Raw genomic sequence first — 22,068 nt, 5'->3', positions numbered from 1 at the left:
GAAAGCAGTTTTGACCAAAGTGGTCCTTATAATAATTACATGTAGAATTTATGTAAATCCGAGATCACCTATCAGTTATTCCTTCCGTGGTTTCAGCACTGAGCAGGCTATAGCATAATGGTCAATCTCTTTAAAAGGCATGGTCTTATTTTACAAGGGCCAACTCTCTGAGACAATGACAAATTATGTTCGAACAGGGACCTAGGGAGTTCATCTCCATTTCTTGGTTCAGGCAGGGGATCATATCTGAAATATGTCAAATTGACTTTTAAAAACATATCTTTAAAGTCTTTGAAGCATAATGCTATCATCTTTCATTACTTCTCAGTGCTCTGTTTCTCAGTGTTGCTATTGGAAGTCATTCCTAATGTCTAAATTAAATCTCTGGTGTGGTAACCTGATCATTTGTCTCCTTGTTTTCTATGTAGAAGATTTCTGACATCTCCCAATTTGGGGACATTGGACTCTTAAACTTTAATTTTCTTTTTAACTTTCTTCTAAGTCTCTAGTTCTTTGCTTCTCATCGATTTTCTTTCCTATCCATCATTTTCTCTATTACCTTATTTGCTCAATTGAATAAAGAGAATTTCCTGAAATCTATTATGTTGAGGTCTAGGACTGACCCTGGAATTCTAGGGATCTCTGACAGAAATTTAGATGGAGGAGGAAGTCCTTTCTCTGGAGTTCAACTTTACCTGGGAGTGGCAGAGGACCAACTCTTGCTGTTTTAGAAGGGAGGTGTACTGGAAGAATAGTCTTCTGAAAGCTCAAGACTCAGAGCTAGCTATATACCTGGCTATCACAACCATATCTAGGTGGATGCCCTCCGTTAGTTTGGATTCAGGTGGATGGATGAGAGGGGAGCGGGGCAGCAGGCAACCCACGCATGTGCGGTGGAACATCAGGCAGCGTGCACACGCCAAAGAACCACCAATCATGCTGGCAGATGAACCCTAATGGCGCCTCTCATCCACTTGTCACTCAGCGAACCCCCAACCAATTCTGAACTATAAAGACGCCGGTCAGCCGGAGCCCCACGCAGATTTCCCAGCCCTCCACCCTGGCCTTCACCCTGGAGGACTGGTGAATCTTGCCAGAGGGCCAAACCCCAATAAAGCCTTGTTCAGCTGCTTTTGGTCTGATTCCTTTCCGGTCACGCGCATCTGACCTCATACCCTCTCCCTTAGAGACTATCAAAATAGGGCCACTTACCCAGTCCTTGGTGCAGAAGACATAAATGTCATGGAGCGGCTGCTCATTCCTGAGATATGGATACAGGAAGGAGGAATTCTGTTACAGGGGTCTGGAAATGTCTCCCTAGTTGCCAAGCTCACATCCATAGTTTGGGGTACAGCTAGTCAAAGTGGGAGGGGTCAGACTCATGGGAACACTCAGAGGCAGTCCCAGCATGTGGCACCAGGTAACTGTGAAGCATAGTGGCCCCTGGAGCTCTGTTCAACCAGTACCAGTCATTTAGGAGTTGGTCACATGCCTTGGTCTCAGGGCATTACCAGTGGAACACATCTTACCTTTCCTTTTGTGTGGAAAATGGATATAAAGAGACTTGAATTCTTCTCACTCACCTGAATTTCGCCTTCCTCCCCCACCTTTCAGGAAGCAAAAAAGCAACGCTAGCCGTTAGATCCTAAATCCATGTGTTTTTACAGTTTGGGTAATGAGAAAGGTGTTCCCAGGGACCTGCGGTGACCTTAGGAAAATCAAATGTCCTTGGATAAAGGAGAATATTCTTCAAGCAGAAGAAATCCTGGCCCTTTTGACTTTTTGACCCTTAGGTATCAATATTCAAAAAAAGTTTCCTCAGTATCTCACAATGGATTCTTCCAGGTTAGATTTAAAATTCTGGGTTAGAAGTGATTGACTAGGCTTGGAAAAAAAGCAGACAGGGTCTTCCCTGGACAGTCTGTTTTTAAGGATCCCCAAGAATATTTGTACTCTGATCAACTCTTTGTTGGAGGGGCTAGAAAAGTACAAGTGTTCCAAAGCCAGACAAACCTCAAAGGAGTCAGCATCTCTTTTAGGGCTTGTCCTTCCTTCTGCCCACTGTACCCACAGCTGAAGTCTCCCTCAATCTTTCCAGGGGCCATGGGAGTCTCTGAATTAAATCTTATTTCAAGTTACATTGAAGGTTCTCTCTTTGTGTTGTCGTATATATCCTTGATAATTGAAGTGTGATCTGTTAGCATCGTATGAGAACTAGTCTTAGGACTACAAACCCATCCTAGACCTACTTAATAAGAACCTGTTATTTAAAAATAAGAAACCTACATGATTTGTATACATGCAAAAGTTTGAAAAGCCTTGATTTGTACTTTCTTTTTGGATGAATGGAGGAAGAAGCTCCAAATATGACTTTGATTCTCTATATAATTCTAGGTTTCTGGATATTTTGAGTATTTTTTTGAAACACTAGAATTTGCATCTTGGCGTTTAAGAACTATAAATTGACAATTTTGAATAACCATTTCATTCTGACCTCCCCATGATTCCATTCCTGCTAAGCCAAGCCCTTTAGAGTTGGGAAACTGCTCTCCTCTGTGCTGGCTGTATCTCCTCTGGTGAAAAGAAGTATGTCTGACTAAGGACTGAGGGTGTCCTCAGGCCCTCAACACCATTCCTCCCGAAAAAGAGAATCTTTCATTCCTGTCCAGGTGCTATAGACTGCAGACTTTTGTCCTTTGAAAATCCACAGATTGAAATCTAATCCCCAGTGAGATGGTATTTGGAAGTAGAGCCTTTGGAGATGATTAAATCATGAGGGCTTCTCCCTTATTAATGGTATTACTGCCTTTATAAAAAGGTAACCCAGCAACCTCCCTTGCCCCTTCTATCATGTGAAAATGTGGCAAAAAAAAAAAAAACCCAAACAACAACAACAACAACAAAAATCCAAACACACACACACAAGACTATGAACCAGGAAACAGACCCTCACCAAACACCAATCTGCCAGCACTTTGATCTTACAATTCCCAGCCTCCAGAATTGTGAGCAATAAATTTCTGTTGTTTATAAACCAGCGAGTCTGTGATATTCTATTTTGGCAGCCCAAATGGGCTAAACCACCAGAATGGTCAGACTAGAGTTAGTGTGCTCATGGAGGCTTTAAAGAAAGTCAATGCCCAACTTAGTTGAAGGTGGAAGGGAAAGAGGACCTCGACTCCAGCTCTAAGTCAAATGGAAGATCCCCGGATGAAACTTTGGGATGAACTCCTCCTTATTTCCTCCCCAATTTCATCCCTCTTCCCTTATCCAAACCTTGGAATGTTTCCTTTTTACCTCGAATCCGAGCATCTTCCTGTAGCTGAAAAATGAGAATTCAGAATCAGAGACTTAGGGGTCTGGTCTTACCTGGATCTTCAGTGTATCAGCCATACTCTAGGTCAGATGTACAGATACTTGCTGGGGAAAGATAAACTTCTTGGGAATGGATCTACTTCTTGGGAATTTGTATTGCCTTTGTATGTCTCAAGCCAAACCACTAAAGACAAGGCCCTGCACAGAGGATATACTCAAAAGTAATTGAATAATGAATGGATAGGTAAATAGGAGCAAGCTGTGACTTTTTAAGGCTTGGAGACAAATGGTTTATTACTTACAGCTGTAACCATTCACACACGGAGCTCACCTCATTATTTGTGGTCACTTTCACCCTTCTCACTGAGTGTCCTGTGTTTCTCTGAAGAGAACCTTGAAGTACTTGTGGAGGACTTTTTAAAGAATCCCTCTTACTCACCTCAGGGCAAAGAGCTACTGGTAAAATGGTTTGGCCCCTGAGCTCACTTGAGCCAATGAAATGGTTTTTCTGCCTTAGAATGCCCTAGTGTTGGGTCCCATATTTGCCTAACTGGAAAAAAAGCGCATCCCAATTCCATTCCACCTCTTCTCCCTCCTTTATCTCAATTTTTAAGTACAAAAATTTCCTTCTATCTGTCTGTTTGGTCTGCACCAGCCTGGGGGTTCTGTGAGGGTAGGATTGAGTCTGACACCCGAAGAGGGCTTCAGCAGGGCGATGTAGGTCCTGAGTGGCTGGAAGTCATCACATACAAAACAAGCTCTTCCTCCTCCCATTAGCTCAAATTCTGCTTGGAGGAGATTAAGACTTCAGGGGGCTAAAGTTCTGAGAAGAAAGCATTTTGAGCCCAGAGGCAAAATCTGATGAAGATATCAACCTTCTGATCTTTATCTAGTGCCTTCCCCCCCCACCAACGGCCAAGGGAAAGCACAGTCTGTCATATCACAAGGGTAAGTCCAGACACTGTGGCAGGATATAATAGCCTGGCTTCTTGGACCATAACAAGGGCCTTAGCTCTAAGGCCAAAGGTGGTCCAGCTGGTGAAACACAGGAAGCTTATCTTAGTGCCTTCTCAATCCTTTTTCCCATCATTCCTCCCAACTAGGGAGAGGCATAGACTGTTCCAAAGACTACATGAGGTTCAGATTACATTAAGATTCTAATTTTAATGAAATTATATCTTTATTTAGAGTAATCAAAGAAATCTGCACAGAAGCTTCCTGTTTGCCCTTGTTTTATTATATTTATACTTCTCCTAAGTTATATGTTTTCCTATGTTTGCAGCCTATGTAAATAGTTAATAATTGTGTGTAGAGAGTATCTATTACTCTGCTGTTAACAGATCAAAAAGAAAAGAAAAAAATGTGATGGGACTGGAGTTGTAGCTCAGTGGTAGAGTGCTTGCCTAGCATGAGTGAGGCACTGGGTTCTATTCTCAGCAATATATATATATATATATATATATATATATATGTAAAATAAAGGTCCATTGACAACTAAAAAATATTTTTAAAAAATGTGACAATGAACTTGATAGGATCAAGATATATCAGCACCTTGAACAAACTAATATAATAATTCATTGCCTGGGGAAGGTCAAAATATAGTGCATGCTTGATTACATTATTTAGTAGATCAGTGTTCAGAAAACAGGCTGAAATCTATATGGAGGAAGAGCAGAGGAAGAGAATCATCTCTTTTTATACCCAAAGTGTAGTCCTGGCCTCTAACTTGCACTTCCCTGCAGTTAGTAGACATACTTACCTAACAATGTAGTTTATTATGTCACTTGGGGACTCCCCTCCAGTCAACCACTTATCAACATTTCATATAATCACCCAGAGAATTTGTGCTGTGAAAAATTCTGGTAAATAAGTTTTTCTCTTTATAGTGTCACACTTCTTCAAGGGAATTAATTATTAGGCATCTTGCCTTGGCTGTCTGGATTGACAAGTCAGCTTTATTCACTGAAAGGAAAACTCTCTAGATGAATAAATAAAGCTAAAATTATGGTCAGAGTCAACGTCTTAATAGGGAATGGAAAAAAGTGAGATGAAGAGCAGACAATGAGACCAGAAAATCTAGAGAATCAAGATTTATCCTCACCTCATTTTGTATATCCTTAAAAGCTGTCAGTACCTGAAGACAAAAATATAGAAAAATTAATAATACAGATTATCACTTTATTACAAAGGGATTTTATATAGAGAATTAAGTCACTTAATCTCCCAGCTATTAGATTATGGAGTGTGAATGCAAAGGAACTGTGGTTTTCTAGTTCCAGCAATAAACTCCCCTTGACTTCCATTCTACACATATTTTTTGACTCCCATTTCTCCATATGGTAAATGGGTGAAATGCAGTGAGGCATTCAAGGAAGAACAGTCTGTGAACAAAATGTATAATGAAAATTACTATTATATTTCATTTCTATGTAATCAGTCCTTGTTCTGAAATTTAAGCATAAGTATTAAAATGAACACATATTTGTATTTAGGTTATCATACACTGAAGAACAACACCAAATGTTGGTGAGGATACGGAGCATCTGAAACTCTCGTGTTTTTAGGGGGTGTGTAAAATCACAGCCACTTTGGAAAAGGTTCTGGCAATTTTATAGAAAAGCAAATTTATACTTACCCAGCTGTAGATAGATACAATGACTGTTGGAACTTTGGATTGCCTCATTTGGAGGAAAGGGCAAACTTTAAGACAGATAATGGTATCTTGTTTGGCGAAAGTATGTTTTTTTTGTTTTTGTTTTTGATAATCAGTAGTTTCCACTTGTGTTTAACAGTGCACTTGGAAGATAATAGTCAAAGGAGTAGACTGGGCCAATTGTCTATTTCCTCTAAGCAACTCTTTGTTTACCCTTTGCTGTGTTATAGGTATCCAATTATTTACTGATTCCCAACAGGATGAACTTCTGATCTTTATACAAGCAACTGTTCTTTAGCTAATACAGTAATTGCGAGAATATGAAATAGTTATGCTAATGTATAACATTGTAATGAAAAAGATTACTTCCTTTTGTAAAACTTGAGTCATTAAAAATAAGAGAAAAAATTACTTAATATGTTCAGTGGAGGCTGGCAGAAGAGACTCTGGAGAATTTCACCCATTTCAATTAAAAAACCAAACTATCTTTTCCTGCTTTGTTTTATATGGGACATAACTATAAATTCAAAATAGTCCATAATCCTTTAATTCTCATCTCTGTCCAAGAATTCAAATGTACAACACATGCAACTAGAATGTCAAATTGGAATGTTGAATATTGATATTTCAATATCAAATAGCTGATATTCATGGGAGCCCTCTTAGAAACTCCAAGTAAATGCCTATATTCTATGAAAGTTCCTAACAGTTTGCTCTGGCTATCTGATGGGCATGGCTAGCTTCTTCATTCAAACACTATTTAAATAATGTGAAACCTGATATTTTCATGTTTGGGAAACTGTCATTTTCAGATGATTGGGAGAACAAAGATATTTTGTCAAACTGAGCAAGTCATCAGTTTGTATAGAATTAGACGAAACTACTGACAAATTCATTAAATTTGTCCAGGTTAAGCCAATTTTTAGAGGCAGGAAATAACAATGTCGATTCTGAGATGTATCTCTGGTAGCATTGCTTCAGTTAGAAGATCAAAGGCAGAAGAGTTCCACTGATAATTGACTGAGTCCATTTCTCATTTTCAACTCAGAGTTTTCCGGTACCACAACATCCTATTGACAGGACCAAACAATTTCACTTACTACAGAACATCTAGCTCAACTACCTTCCGCAAAGGAAGATAAATATTTTTTTTAACCAAATCGCTAAACCAATCAAAATTATTATTTTGTCTAATCCTTAAGGCATAATATTCCCTTAATCAAAAATATAATTTTTTCCCTAACCACAGGAAGGACAATTCTTCACATCCAGATCCATTTTCTGTTGCTTTTTTCCTCTTATACTTCACTGGTAAAATGACCAGTATCCATAGGGTGACTATAAATTGCATCCTACAGCACAGGACTCTGCCAGCTAGAGTGGTACTTCTCCATGGAATCTGGGACAGCTGTTCTTTGCTGTAATCCAAGCCGTGACCCTTATCCTCAAAATACCTTTACTTTGAAGATTCTTTTCCCCAAAGATTCCATCTGCCTATTCCAGGGAGTGTGAAGGGGAGAGAAAATAAAGCAGTACTTGGGTTCACTTGGAGTTTTCTCTTCCAGGGTGAATTTTAATCTAAACCCTTGTAAACAGAGATGGCGAATAATTGATCTAAAATGGCTTAAAAATGCAAAGATGTATCAGCCTTCACTGTGGGGCTTAGATCACAACTTTATCAACTGAACCTGTGAGAAAGGTCAAATCTATGGTTTTAAGTCTGTAGCAGTCACTGAGAACTGAGGGATTAAACACTCTTAAAACCAGACTTCAAACAAACAGGACTTATGACAACCTCAAATAGGTGGTGTTGGAAGGGGAACAGGGATGCACAGGCATGAAGAGTTCTAAAGGTCTGGGGCTGAATGAATAATAGAAAAAGATAGGAGGCAGAATGGTGATCCTCTATCAGGAACTGGCAAACTTCTCAAGGGAAGAGAAGGAAATACGTTCCTCTCTTAAGCTCTCTTTCCTTTCTTCCACCTCTCACCATACTATCTAAAGTGACCCCTCTGTACTCACCTGGTCCCACAGGGTTTCTGTGATGTTTACCTCTCTTTCCTGTTGAAATAATAGACAAATATTGGCAATGTTACCCTAACTCTCCCAGAATCTGATACGCTGGAATAAAAGATGTTTCTTGAAATTGGAATAGACACCTGAGGTCACCCCCCACGTTTCATTCAGCTCAAAGTCTCCTTCAGTCCTGCTTAGTCATTATCAGCTCACATCTCCTGTTCAACTCTTTATCTAACTAGTGGGTGACAAGGTACAAACAGGCCTATACATTCACCTGCTCTATCACTACCCATGTAGCCTGCCAGCCTGCCTCTGGGATCATGTGGTATTGGAATTGCTAAGTGGTCTTGGTACAGCCTACCAGCCAGCCCAAAACCCTAGACCACAAACCACAAATCGCAAGATATTCCTCAGGCAGCTTTTCTGTCTTCTGGCCACAGTCTTTTCTCTTCCTCTATCCCAAGGAACCAGGACCCCCAAAAGAACCAGTGCATTTGGATGTCTTACCCACCTCTGGTGGTCTCATTGTCTTTTCAATGGATGTGCTGGAAAGAAAGGATTATAGAAATCTGATGAGGAGTGAGGAAAATAAGCCAAAGCTTTCTCCTAACTCCATCCTACAACTCCTGGCAAGAATTCTTCAATATCCCATGCTTGTATTATTATATCAAAATAAATTCTGCTGTCATATGTAACTAAAAATAATCAATAAACATTTTCAAAAAGCCCCCACATAATATTCACAAAATAAACATCAGTAAGGTAATTAAAAAAAAGAATTCTTAAGTTTCTTTGCAAAATTTCTGAAGAATATCTAGGATCTCATCTCTCATATCCCCTCTGGGACTTGTAGCTACATCTTCCCAGGATCTTGGCTATTGTGATAGAACCTGGAAGATTCAAAGGATAAAGAGATGGAGGTGAAGGTGATGATCATTATCATTGAATCATACTATTCTCCTGCCTAATTGTATCTACTCCCCACTGTTCACTCTTCTTAAACGGTTGAATTACCCAGGTCCTTCTTGATGAGGTACATCCAATTATCAAAATGCTGCTCTTTTTGACTCCTTAAATGTGTTATCCTTCCCCTTCATGACCTCTGATGAGGCTGGGATAGGGATGGAATGCTAAGGAAGCAGTTGAAAGATTTTGTTTATTCTGGACAGCACAACTGAAGCTCTTATACTCCTAAATGTTACTAGAATCAGTGCCAAAGTCACCTGGAAGGAGTAGCTATATAGTATACAGAGCTAGGCAGGTAACTGACAGGAAGGGCAGCAATGAAAATGAGTGAAACTGGGGCAACCAGTCTGATCTATCATGGTAGTGGATCCCGAGCAACCAGCCTGGATATCCTAGCCACGTGTAGGGGTGGCAGACCAAAGGAAGCCAGGGGATTGGTATCAAACAGGAATAGGGAAGGATAGGTCATTACCTCTTAGAATTATTTCAGGGCCCTTGGTTGGAATTCTCAGAAGAGAAAAAAGGGGGAAAGGTGACAGAGGAGAAAGCATGTTTTAGAACCCAAGCACTGTTATATCTCTAGTCTTGGGTTCCTGCCATACATCTTTCCAAATGAGGGTATGGAGTTATGTGACCCAAGGGAGGCTGGGGGCACAGAAGAGAGCAATAACTGAGCCCAAGGAGATAGTGAGCTCAACAGATCTCGTTAGAAGGGGAATCTTGATGAACTTTGATCCAAACAGCAAAGAACAGGATAGAAATCTCCCTGGGAGCCATCAAATCAGGTGAATCATACATGTAACTTTGCTAGAGAGGTATTCATCCATGGAAACTGGCTCAACTATTCCTCATTCCAACCCAAGTCATGCCTCTTATTCTATAAACACCTTTACTTTGACAACTCTTCCTTTCAAGGGTTCCATCTACTTGTCCTGGGAACGTGAAGGAGAGAGAAATTACAATAGAACTGGGGTTCCCCGAAGTTTTCTCCGCTAGACTTTTAATCCAAATCCTTGCCAGTAGAGGTGGTGAATAATTAACACACTGGGTAAGAACACTGGGAAAAGTAAGTGTATGATGTGTGTGTATGTGTTGATGGAGAAAAGTGGGGGGTTAGGGGAGAGAATAGAGAAACAGTGGCAGAAAGAGGCAGAGCAAGAGCGAGTGAGAGACTGACTCACAATGGAAGTATATGGTCATTTCCCCATGACTCAAAGAAGCAGGCACTGAGGTAGGTGCTTTGATCCACATACTCTATCCACAAACAGTCCTGTGAGGGAGGTGTGGGTGGTCCACTCTGCTATGCAGCAAACTGAGGCTTTGATAGAACAGTAGAGTAAAAGCTTGGATTCCAACTGAAGTCTGTTTGAGTTCACTCTATTTTGATTCCTCTAAGTTCTTGTGTCCCTCTCGTTTTATAGCTGAGTTATTGGAAGACTAAATTCATTGCATTAGGAAGAATTTGGAATTTAGGGATAGAATGTTTTGAATTCTAGCCTCATGATACTCTCATTCTAGGACTTTTGGCAAGTCTCTGCCTGTATGAATCTGTCTCCTTATCTGTGAAACAAGAGGAATGTTTTGCATTCCAAAGGTTTGGGGGAGGAGTGTAAGAAAGTCTTTGTAACTGTTATTTCAAACCTTATTATTAGGGTTATTTTTATAGTTTTGCTCACTTTCACTGCCAAAAATCATCTGTTCATCAGAAGACAGTAATGTGGTCTGTTTTATGTGTTTTTCTTTTTCATATTAAATTTAAAAGAAAGAGACTCCAATATCTACCTACTATTTTCTCCTCAGGGTCCTGTAGCTGTCTGGAAGACAATTTGCCTCCTTAGAGCAGGTTTTTATCTTTTCCCAAGCTTTAGGCTTCTCACTTCCTTATTAGCTCTTAGGTTTGAGGACTTGTTAACCACTTTGAGCACTTAAGTGAGAAGTCACACTACTCTCTCTCTCTTCCCTAATTCCTACAAACTCTAATCTCAAAACATCTGCTGCACTGGGTGTGGTGACCCACACCTATAATCCCAGCTACTTGGGAGGCTGAGGTAGGATAGCAAGTTTGAGGCCAGCCTGCAATGTAGTGAGACCCTGTCTCAAAATAAAATATCAAAAGGACTGGAGATGTAGCTCAGTGGTAGAAGCACCCCTGAGATCAATCCCTAATACTGCAAAAAAAAAAAAAAAAAAAAAAAAAAAAAAAAAAAAAAAGAACAAAACAAAACACCTGCTGCATACTTCAAAGGCTTAAGTCAAGTTCCAGTTCCTGATCTATATCTTCACAAAAGCCTCTTCCCTCCGCCCCTGACTTAATGGCTGAAATTGTCTGGGTCTCATATTCAGCTTCGAGCAGCAGCTTCTGGCTCTTTACCACTCTAGCGCACTCTGATTTTTTTTTTTTTTTAACGGTAAACTTTCCCTTAGGGGACTTTATTTCTCCATTTTTGTATGGATCGTTGATTAAATAAGAAGACTGAAAAGTAAAAATATATTTTACAATCAAAGAAAAATCTGGTTATGGACCTTCCCCACACAGCAAATAACCAGGGACACAAAGTTCTGAGCCAAGCCCACCAACACCCGCACAGCGGGTTTCAGTTGACGGCAGACGGCGGTAGAGGAAGAGGCAGCCTGGAGAGGAGGCGGCGTAATGGAACCACACACAGTCCTTTTCATCACACACAGAGGCGGAAGCCGGAGGGCACCCGAGCCAGAACACACACTGGGGCTGGCAGGGCAGGCCAGCCTCACTGAACACGGGTTGTGGCTCTGGCAATGGCCTGCATCCTCAAACACAGGGACAGGAGTGGCCAGCCCCGGCAAGGGCCAGCCCCGGCAAGAGCCAGCCCCGAGCCAGGAACCCATGTGTGTCTGCCCTGACCTCTGCAACCTCTGCCTTTGAGCTGGGTCAAAACATTCCTTCCAAGTATGGCAACCTTTCACGGATACTAGACATAGGACGAGACCAGGTGGAGTAAGCAAGAACTGACAGCCCCACACTCCCCACTGCCCTGAACTCCCAACAGGAGACAGCGCACAATGAATGGAAGAAGTCTTACTTAACCAAAGTCTTTACAAAATGTGGTCTGTTTTCTATCTATTAAAAAAATAAAGCGTTCATGAAAAAGGATAGGTGACTGATTTTTGATTTACACTATTGAGGACATAAAGAATTTAAGAAAAAGTCATCCATGTAATGAACAAATATCCCTAGGTATATATTACCCAACCATCTCCTTGAGGATTGCAACTGATGCCCATTTTCAAAGTTACTGTGACAGACTGCTCTCTTCCCCTGAGGAGATATAGAAAGGGGGGAACATGTGGAAGTCCCCTTCTGCCGCAGTCCAGAGACAAGTGCCACCAGGAGAAGAAAGAGGGGAGACAGGTGACAGGTGACCCTAATTCTTCTCCCATACAGTGTATTCAATCTAAGGATTCTTGAGGATCATCATCACTTACCTTCCCTGCTCCTTGGATGTCAGTCCTTCCTTTTGATTTTGATCTTGGTATGCATGCTCTGCCATTTGCTCTTGTATAGAAACCAAGGACGCTGGAGCTAAAGACAGAGAGCTCTGATCCTGGAGAGAAAGAGGACAGGCACATAGTGAGAAGAAAACACTTACCCACTGGACAGGAAGTTTGGTTCTGGTCTCAGTTCAGAAAGCATCTGTGTTTTGAATGGGTCAGTATGTGTGTGTGTTGGGGAGAGGTGTGTGTGTACATATGTGTGCAGAAAGATAAAAGTGAGAGGAAGGAAGAATTCAGCCCAGGTAAAGTCTCCTCAGTAACTTACATAGAAAAATATCTAAGATTGGGGTTAAGGAGTTGACTGGAGGTTTCATGAGTTGAGGTGGTCTCTAACACAGGGGAAGAAGTAATATATGGTGAATTCAAGATTGGCGAATACCCACCCACCAGTCAGTATCTTGCTGGTCTACTAAGGGTAGAACTATAGGCTGAAGGTCAGCTTTTGGACTGAAAGACCAAAGCAGTGATCCAAATAAGGCAAATCCTTCCCTGAGAAGTTTCCCTCCCACTTCTCCCACTCCTACCCTTTCCTACCTCCAAACCCCAGTCAGGAACCAGGTCAATTATGCCCAGAAACTTACCTGCCTGACTATCCAAATCGCACTCTGCCCCACTTCCTCTAGATTTCCCCCTCTTTGAGCCCCATCTTACAGGAGTGCTCTTCTCCCCTCACCTGATCTTTCCTTCTCAACACTCCGTGACCTCAGCTCTGACTTCATAGAGCTGGGACAATTGGCTTTCTCCTCCCAGCCTCATCCCAGGCTCCACTGAATCTACAGGATAATGGTAAAATAAAGGAATACTATTATGAAATTTTAAATTTTATTTTTGAAGATTTTTGTTGCTTTATTGTTTTCTGCCCATTGCATTAGCCATCCCTGCTTCTGAGAGATCGGCAGGAATGAATCTGAAAGAAGAATTCAAATTTTAAAATACGTCCTGAAGCATTTGGCTTTAAGAGCTAGGTGCTTGAGAGAAAAATGTTGTTTTGAATCCCAAAAGTCTTTGATTTGGAAGATCATCAAAACTTTGTGAATGATAACGGACTTTAAAGCTATAGAAAGGATAAAATTAATTTTCCTAAAGAAAATCAGAGGGAGAGCAAGAGGGAGACAGGGTCAGACCCAAAAAGAGGCAGGAAATGATTAGAGAAGAAATGGGTATAGGTGTGAAACTCTGAGGGACCTGCTTCTTTTTTGTGATGGTGCATGTAAAATCCCTCAATGTTTCTAGAAATCTATGAAGGTACAGGGCCTTCTTTTCCCTGCAAATAGACCCTGAGGAGGAGCAACCTCAGAGAGGATGCTATACCAGCATGCAGTGGCCATGGCATAGCAGGAATTGTGGTGTGGTGTGTTTGGGTAGATAGTACATTCCAGTTCCCATAACCTGCCCAGGTGGTGGTGGGAAAGATCCAATGAGCTCTCATGCAGAAATACAGAGTGGATTCCCTAATGAAACAGTGGAGCTGAACCTGGATTATTAGTGGTTGTAAAGACAACTGCTAAACTATTCTATCCTGCTACTGTGCATACTGTATAGAGGTCCTAGAACTGTAAATTTCATGGATTATAATCCTTTAATTAGGTTACATCATATGACACTGTTGATCTTAAGGTAGATTGGTTATCTGGGCAGATTTGTCCTAACCATGCCTGTATTTCCTTTTCTATTTATCATTTTATACTGTTTGATTCTTTTCTTAGTGATTTGTAAGAGTTCTTTATACACTTAAAAGCTCAGTCTATATGAACTATATTTTTATCCAATTATATCTTGATTTCTTGTCATATAGTTTTCAGTACATTTAAAATTTTTAGAATAGTTTTAGATTAGCAGGAGTTGTAAAGATATTGTCCATAGACCCCATACCTAGTTTCTCCTGTTACACTATGCAGAATTTAAAAAAATAATTTAATGTAACAAAATGTGTCTATCTATCTATCTATCTATCATCTATCTATCTATCATCTATCTATCTAAAAGAAATACAGAATGGAGAAGGGGAGGTTTAAAATCTGGAGTGTAGTCACAATGCATTTAACCTGTAACAAAATGCCAGGGCAGTTTCTACAGTTAAGGTATGGCTATCTGATTATCCCTGCATTTGTCTTCAGGATTTAAGGGAGAGGCACAGTGTCCCATCCCTGGTTTTGATGTTAGAGCTCCAAGTGCTACTAGTGAGATCACCATGGGCCCCACCTGAACACCACCTTCTAACTGTTGTGAACTGCTTAAAAGATTAGTCCCAAGAAGACACCCTAATTATAGGTCACCTTCCCTCTCTCTTTAAGAGTATCTGGGTCACTCCCATCATGATATCTCTCCTTATTTACCTCAGTTTCCACAAGGAGTTTGTTTAGTCATCTCTTTTTTGTTGTTGTTGCAACCAAAAGACCCGACAAGAACAATGTATAGGATGAAAAGTTTATATGGGGTTCATGGTTTCAGAGGTCTCAGTCCACAGATAGCCAGTTCCATTGCTCTGGTCCCAAGGTGAGGCAGAACATCATGGCAGAAGGGTTTGGAGGAGAAAAGCAGCTTGGGACATGGTAGTCAGGAAGCAGAAAGAAAGAGAGAACTCTGCTCACCAGAGACAGAATATAAATCCCAAAGGCACAGCCCCGTGACCCACCTCCTCCAACCACACCTTGCCTGCCCACAGCTACTGCCCACTTAATTCATATCAGTGGATTAACACACTTATTAGATTAAGGCTCTCATGACCTGGGCATTTCACCTTTGCATTGTCCATCACATGGACTTTTGGGGGACACCTCATATTGAAACAGTAACAGAGTCCATGCTCCCTTCCTTATTCCTTATCATAGGGACTGTTATCCTTTTATGGCCAGATACATCCCACAAACCAATTCAAATTCCTACTTCTAACTACCCCATGTCTTTCCCTAAGCAAAACTGAATTCCCAGTTCCACCCACCCTAAAAACCATTCTTTCCCATCACATGACACTGGTCTAGTTGCTCATGTCAAAAATCTTGGAATCATCATTAACTCCTCCATTTTCCTGTCTTATCAGAAAATTCTATTGGCTGTAACTTCAAAGTGTGTGCTGGATCTGATCACTTGTTACGGACTCCTGACCAAACCATATTGTTTATTTCCTGACTCCTGCCAGGCCTCCTAATTGGCCCATTCTCATCTTCCTGAGGTGGCTAGAATGAGCACTTTAAGATGCATACAGATCACATACTTCCTTACTCAAAACTCTGCGTTTTCTTTCCTTGTGCTTGGAACAAAGAACCCAGGCCTGCCACATCCAGAGTCCCCACCCACCCTGTCATTTCCTGACCATTTCTCCTGTTTATTCTGCTCCAGTCCTGCTGGCCTCTTTTCCTCAATGTGCCAAGCATATAATTCTGCCTCAGGATTTTCATATCTAGTGTCCCTTCCTCCGGGACATTCTTCTCCCAAACACTTGTTTGACTCTCTCACTCCAGTCTCTGCTTGAGTGACATTTCCTCAGAGAGGTCTTTGTGTAACCCTTATCTAAGGCAGCAGCTGCCCCTACTCTACAAACCCTTTACTTTGACTTAAGTTTCTTTTGATCACACTGGACGTTATGAATGACTATTAGTCATGTTTGTTTGTCTATTTCATCTCATAGAGTATAAGCTCATTGACTTTGTTTGCTCTTGATCGTGATTGATTATATATCTACAGTGCTAAGAACTCTACCTGAAATACAGCAAAAACTCAAAGATTGTAGTGTGTGTGTGTGTGTGTGTGTGTGTTGCTGGAGATCAAACCCAGAGTCTCACACATATGGAAGGAAATTAAACGTATGTAGAATAAACAAGCCAATCAACAGTCTGTACTGATACTTCCCATGGGTAGGAAGACATGGCATTATTAATGTAGGCCAGGGATGAGGATACAAGGGCACCGCTCAGAGGACAGGCACTGTCTGCTGCTGTGAGATTATGTCTCCTGCAGGCAGACTTCACCTAGAGAAAGGGAGAAGAAGAAAAATATCTAAGTTATCAGAGTTTTACACACACACAAAAAAACTAATTTTATACCACATTTTTGAGAACTTTATTTTTACAGATTGCATTTTTATTCGTTTTACACAAATGGGGTACAACTTTTTGTTTCTATGGTTGTACATGATGTAGATTCACACCGTTATGTAATCATACATGTATATAGGATAATGATGTCTGTCTCATTCCACCATCTTTCCTACCCTCGTCCCCTACCCCCCTCTCATTTCTCTCTATGTAATCCATTCTTCTCTTACCCCCCACCCTCCCACTCCCATTATGTATCATCATCCACTTATCAGAGAGAACATTTGGCCTGTGGTTTTTTGGGATTGGCTTATTTCACTTAGCATGATATTCTCAAACTCCATCCATTTACCTGCAAATGCCATAATTTTATTCTTCTTTATGACTGAGTAATATTCCATTGTGTATATATACCATTAATCTATTGAAGGGCATCTAGGTTGGTTCCACAATCTAGATATTGTGAATTGAACTGCTATAAACATTGATGTGGCTGCATTACTGTAGTATGCTGATTTTGAGTCCTTTGGGTATAAACTGAGGAGTGTTTCTATTCCAAATTTTCTGAGGAATCTCCATACTGCTTTCCAGAGTGGCTGTACCAATTTGCAATTCCATCAACAATGTACAAGTGTGCCTTTACCCCCACATCAAGAACTTTATTGAGATATAATTGACACGTAACAAATGGCACATATTTGGTAATTTCATATGTATACATTCATGAAAATATCAACAAAAACAAGATAATGAATCTATCCATGACTTCCAAAGATTCCTTGTGTTCCTTTGTAATACTTCATCTCACCCCTCACTGCCATTCTCCTCTTGCTACCCTGAAACCATTGATATGTTCTCATTTTAGAAGAGTGTATAATTTTTAGAATTTGTATATAAATAAAATTATACAATATGTACTCTTTTGTACAGGCTCTTTCAATCGAAATGACTGTGTTGAGATTCATTTGCATTACTGTGCATATCCGTAGTTCATTCCTTTTTGTTGCTGAGTAGAACTGCATTTTGTGGTTTATTAGTCTCTAGGGCTGCCATAACAAAGGACACAAAGTTGGTGGCTTTGAAAACAACAGAATTTTATTCTTTTTCATTTCCGGAGGCCATAATCTGAAATCAAGGTCTCAGCAGGATTGTTTCCTTCTAGAGGGATGGAGGGTAAGTCAGTCCCATGCCTTTCTCTTAGCTTCTGGTGGCTGCAAAGTGCTTGCAATTCCTTGTAGACACATCACTCTGATTTCTGCCTCTGACTTCACATAAACTTCTCTGATGTGTTTCTTCCCTTCTCTTCTTAGGACACTTGTCATTGGATTTTAGGTCCACCCTTCACCTAAGATGCTCTCATCTTGAGATCCTTAATTTAATTACATCTATAAAGACCATTTCCCCAAATAAAGTCACATATATAGGTTCTGAGTGGGCATACGGTTGGAGGGGACACCATTTAACCCACGACGTACAGATATGCCACTATCTGTTTTTCTATTTGTCTATTAATGGGCATTTTGGTTATTTGAATCTGTTACAAATGAAGCTGCTACGAATATTCATGCATAAAATTTTGTATGAACATACACTTTGTTTCTTTTGGGTAAATATTTAGAAATAGGATAGCTGAGTCATATGGTAGGGGTTGTATATTTAGAATATTAATAAATTGTCCAGTTATTTTCAAAAGTTGCTGTACCATTTTACATCCTATTACCAGTGTATGAGATTTCAAGTTTGCTCCATATCCTTACAGTGATCCATTTTGAGTTAATATTTGAAGAGGTATAGATTGAATTTCTTCTTTTCTACTTGTTGATCTTTAATTATTCTAGCACAATTTTCTTTTGTTTTTTTTATTTGTTCTCTTTAGATATACATGACAGTAGAGTGTATTTTGACAGATTATTCAGACACACACACACTATATATATATATATATGTGTGTGTGTGTGTGTATTATCTATAATATATATTATATATTATCTATCTATCTAGAGACAAACAGAGTAGGCTCATGGTTCCAGAGTTTCAGTCCATCAGTCCATGATCAGCTGGCTCCAAGACAGGAACATCATAGTGGAAGGGTGTGGCAGCAGAGACAGACTCAGACCATGGCAGCCAGGAAATAGGGGTGGGGACGGGGTAGGAGCCTGGGACAAAGTAAAAACCCTAAGGGCATGTCCCAGTGACTCAATTCCAGGAGCTATGCACCCCGCATCCCTGCCTATAGACCACCGAGCAGTCTATTCAAATTATTAATCCAATCCATCCATAAGGTTAAATAATCTCATCATTTCACCTATGAACATTCTGCATTACCACAGGAGCTTTTCAGGGGACATCTCATATATAAACCATAACAGTGAGCTTTAAGAGTTTGTATTTTTCAAGAAATGTATTCATTTTCAGATATACTGAAATAGTTTTTCAAAAATATTTCCTCACTATCCTTTTCATATCTATACACTTTGTAGTAAAGTCATCTATCTCATTCTTAATGCTGGAAATGCCCCTCCCCTTGCGCATGCTCTCTCTCCCTCGCTCTCTCCCTCTCTGTCTCTCTCTTTCAACACACACACACACACACACACACACACACACACACGTGTGGCTATGGATTTATCAATTCTATCCATCTTCTTAAAGAACTAGTTTTTGGTTTTATTGATTCCTCCTTTTTTAAAAATTAGAACTTTATTGTTTTACATAGTAGTTGGGTTCATCCTGACAAAAATAATATACATTCATGGAATTCAGTTTCAGTTCACGATCCCCGCTTTTCCCTCCCCATCCCCTCCTGTCCTCCCTCCCTCTCCTTCCACTTCTCTGCTAGACTTCCTTTTGATTGGCTCTTTTTAATTCTACATAAGAAATCTCCTGTGCTCCCTCTATTTTTTATTTCAATGAAACTCACTAAAATCATTATTACATTCTTTCTTTTGTTTACTTGATCTTCTTTTAGCTTAAGGTGATAGCTAAAGTCATTAATTTTGGATCTTTCTTTTCTTATGTAAACATTTAATGCTATAAATTCCCTTCTAATTACCAACTAACCTGCGTCTCACAAACTTTGAAGTATTGTTTTCATTTTTATCTAGTCCAAAATACTTTCTTATTTCCTGTTTTGATTTCTTCTTTATCCCTTGGGTTATTGAGATGTATGTTAGTTAATTTCTAAATTTTAGAAATTTCCTGGGTATCTTTTTATGGTTGATTAATTTAAATGCATTATAGTCAGGCAAAATAATTTCATAATTAAATATTAAAAATTTATTGAGGCATGGTTTATAGTCCAAAATTTGGCATCTCTTGTAAACTGCACCATGTGAACTTAAAGAGAATGTCTGTTATGTTGCTGTTGGATTGAGCATTATATACAAGTTTTAATAAAGTCAAATAGATTCAAAATGTTTTTCAAATCATCTATAAACTTCCAACTTTTGATCTACTTGTTCTAACAAAGGCTTGAGAGAAAGTGTTGAAATCTCCATTTATGATTATGAATCTATTTCCTATTTCTCTTTCTTTCTCTCAGTTTTGTGTTATGTATTTTGTAAGCTAAACAGGTGGCCTGTGTATATTTTAGTGCTTTAATGTTTATGAAATGACTTCAACTTTATTTTGATTAGTGGTAGCATGGTATATGTTTTTCTATCACTTTCCTTTTGATATACTTGTGATTTTATGTTTCTTAGGAACATATAGTTTAGGTCTTTTTTTTTTTTTAACCAAATGTGGTTATCTCTGCCCTTTATTGGGACATTTAGTTTAGATTTAATGTTATCTTTGCATGCTTTGGTTTAGTTTTCTCATCTTGCTCTTTGTTTTCTAATTGTCTTAGCTGGGTCTTATTTTCTTGTTTACACAGTACTGAGGATTTCCTGAGCCTTGTGCATGTTAAGCCAGTGCTCCATCACTGAGCTCCATCCCCAACCCTTTTTATTATCAGTGTGAGACATGGTCTCATTAAATTGCCCAGAATGACCTTGAACTTATGATCCTCCCACCTCAGTCTCTTGAATAGCTGAGATTATAGGTGTGAACCACCACATCTGCCTGTCCTGTTTTTGTTCCTTTCCTTCATTCTTACCACACTCCTTATCCCTAACCCTAAACTTAACCCTAGCTCTAACGCTAACCCCCCACCCCCCACTTTATGTCCTCATCTGCTTATCAGTGAGATCGTTCGTCCTTTAGTTTTTTGAGATTGGCTTATCTCACTTAGCATGATATTCTCCAATTTCATCCATTTGCCTCCAAATGCCATAATTTTATCATTCTTCATTGCGGAGTAATATTCCATTATATATATATGCCACAGTTTCTTTATTCATTCATCAACTGAAGGGCATCTAGATTGGTTCCACAATCTGGTTATGGTGAATTGAGCAGCAATGAACATTGATGTGGCTGTATCTCTGTAGTATGCTGAGTTTAAGTCCTTTGGGTATAGGCCAAGGAGTGGGATAGCTGGGTCAAATGGTGGTTCCATTCCAAGCTTTCTGAGGAATCTCCATACTGCTTTCCAGAGTGGCTGCACTAATTTGCAACCCCACCAGCAATGTATGAGTGTACCTTTTTCCCCACATCCTCTCCAACACCTATTGTTGCTTGTGTTCTTGATAATCGCCATTCTAATTGGGGTGAGATGAAATCTTAAGGTAGTTTTGATTTGCATTTATCCTATTACTAGAGATGTTGAACATTTTTTCATATATCTGTTGATTGCTTGTACATTTTCTTCGGTGAAGTGTCTGTTCAATTCCTTAGCCCATTTGTTGATTGGATTATTTGTATTCTTGGTGTAGAGTTTTTTTAGTTCTTTATAGATTCTGGAAATTAGCGCTCTATCTGAAGTTTGAGTGGCAAAGATTTTCTCCCACTCTGTAGGTTCTCTCTTCGCATTGCTGATAGTTTCCTTTGCTGAGAGAAAACTTTTTAATTTGAATCTATCCCAGTTATTGATTCTTGCTTTTATTTCTTGTGCTATGGGAGTCCTGTTGAGGAAGTCTGATCCTAAGCTAACAAGTTGAAGGTTTGGACCTACTTTTTCTTCTATAAGATGCAGGGTCTCTGATCTGATTCCGAGGTCCTTGATCCATTTTTAGTTGAATTTTGTGTAGGGTGAGAGATAGGGGTTTAATTTCATTCTGTTGCATATGGTTTTCCAGTTTTCCCAGCACCATTTGTTGAAGAGGCTATCTTTTCTCCATTGCATATTTTTGGCACCTTTGTCTAGTATGAGAAAATTGTATTTATTTGGGTTTGTGTCCATGCCCTCTATTCTGTACCATTGACTACCTGTGTATTTTGGTACCAATACCGTGCTGTTTTTGTTACTATTGCTTTGTAGTAGAGTTGAAGATCTGGTATTGTGATACCCCCTGCTTCACTCTTTATGCCAAGGATTGCTTTAGCTATTCTGGGTTTTTTACTCTTCCAGATGAATTTCATAATTTCTTGCTCTATTTCTGCAAGGTACATCATTGGGATTTTAATTGGAATTGCATTGAATCTGTATAGCACTTTAGGTAGTATGGC

Source organism: Sciurus carolinensis, chromosome 4 (genome assembly GCF_902686445.1).
Source record: "Sciurus carolinensis chromosome 4, mSciCar1.2, whole genome shotgun sequence".
Classification (NCBI taxonomy): domain Eukaryota; kingdom Metazoa; phylum Chordata; class Mammalia; order Rodentia; family Sciuridae; genus Sciurus; species Sciurus carolinensis.
This window is presented reverse-complemented; position numbering follows the sequence as displayed.